We start from the raw sequence: 1,612 nt of genomic DNA, 5'->3' as shown, positions 1-1,612 counted from the left end.
ACCTATTTATTTAAAATTGACATATTTTTACTCTTTTTAATTCTTATAGAACAAAGATGAGTTAACTTTTAGTAAGTTACCTTCTAAAATACATTGTTGAGGACAAGTTCAAGTAAGACATTCCCCGTTTTATTTTCAACATATTGAAATAAATTACTTTTTCCGTTTATTTTCCTTAAAATAACTATTTTGAGTACGAAAAGATTAGATTATTTATACCTTACTCGCTCTCCACAGACAAATTTACTTTCATATTAAATAAATATCAGCAGAAATTTTATAGATATATACGCACACAAATTACAAAACAAATTTCATTGTAAGTTAAAAAAAAAATTGCAGCAAACTTAGCGTTAAAAATAAAGGCGATATCGTGTGAAGGAAATTGTATAAGTACCACACTCCAATGTGTTTTATTGTATTGCAAAGCAAATAAATGGGAAAATTCGCTGTTGTTTACATACGAATTACAATCTTCACAATTATTGTAGGGTTTATATACCGTCCCTTTCCGACAAATAATTCAAACACATTTCTCTACAACATGGTGTCTAAGGTAAAATATTCTTCACCTTTTTTTACTTTTTTCTCTCTTACTGTTTTTTTCTTTCATTTTGTTAATGTTCCGGTATGGAGTGATCTGTATTAGAACATTAAAAAAATACAGTGAGATCCAACCATAATACTGCTACTACTAACGACTCCCACTCTGTTAATTTACACCAATAATATTTTTAGTACATATATGAATTGTGTGATACTTCTCTAGGTCATTATCGTCGTTGCTGTCGGTATATGCATGATGCAAGCCACGTTTGCATCAACTAATCGAGTGTCCAGACAAGCCGAAGACAAACCTGCGGGTGGCTCTAACTCAAACAACGCTAACGCAGCCTCTGGCACTGATTTATTCATCACTAACATCAGTCAGATGCTTGGAACAGTGCCAAAAAATCCCAATGATTTCGTCACAATGTTCTCCAGCTTAGTAAAAAACATGAACCAACAGCAAGCACAGAAGTCTTAATTTATACAGAAAAATAAATGTTTTGAATCACGACATGTTGATTTATTTATTTAGGTCTACATATTAACCAATGCAGCTATATGTTGATTCTAGTTTAAGCTGTCTATAGAATTTCAGTAAAATTTCACTCTGCTCTTAATATTACTAGAGATTATGTGTAGAAGTGTAAAATCCGTACATATTGAAAATATTATAAAATAAAAAATCGAGGTGCGTTAGTAGATAGATACCGAACACAAGAATTTTACTATTTAGTCACTCCTGTTAAAAAATGACAAGCAAGTTACCATTTACACAGCTTTGAGGATTTTTGATAATAATGATTTTATGAAGAAAATTTTCGTAATCGTCGGGTAAAGTTTTTTTTGACATTATAGCTGCTATTTAAAAGCTATTTACAAGCTTACATATTTTTTATTTATTTATTTTAAGCTATTCTACATGTGATCATGGCAATTGTCGTCAACCCCATCCATCCCATACCTAATCAATAAACGAGATCGATCTCATTTAATCTCTCGTGTAATATAAAAATTAATAAAATATATACCTCGGTAAGCCCATGCAGTCAGAGATTTTTCCCCA

The sequence above is a fragment of the Zerene cesonia genome, chromosome 14 (genome assembly GCF_012273895.1).
Source record: "Zerene cesonia ecotype Mississippi chromosome 14, Zerene_cesonia_1.1, whole genome shotgun sequence".
NCBI lineage: Eukaryota > Metazoa > Arthropoda > Insecta > Lepidoptera > Pieridae > Zerene > Zerene cesonia.
The sequence above is the reverse complement of the archived record's forward strand: the minus strand, read 5'-3'. Positions refer to the sequence as shown.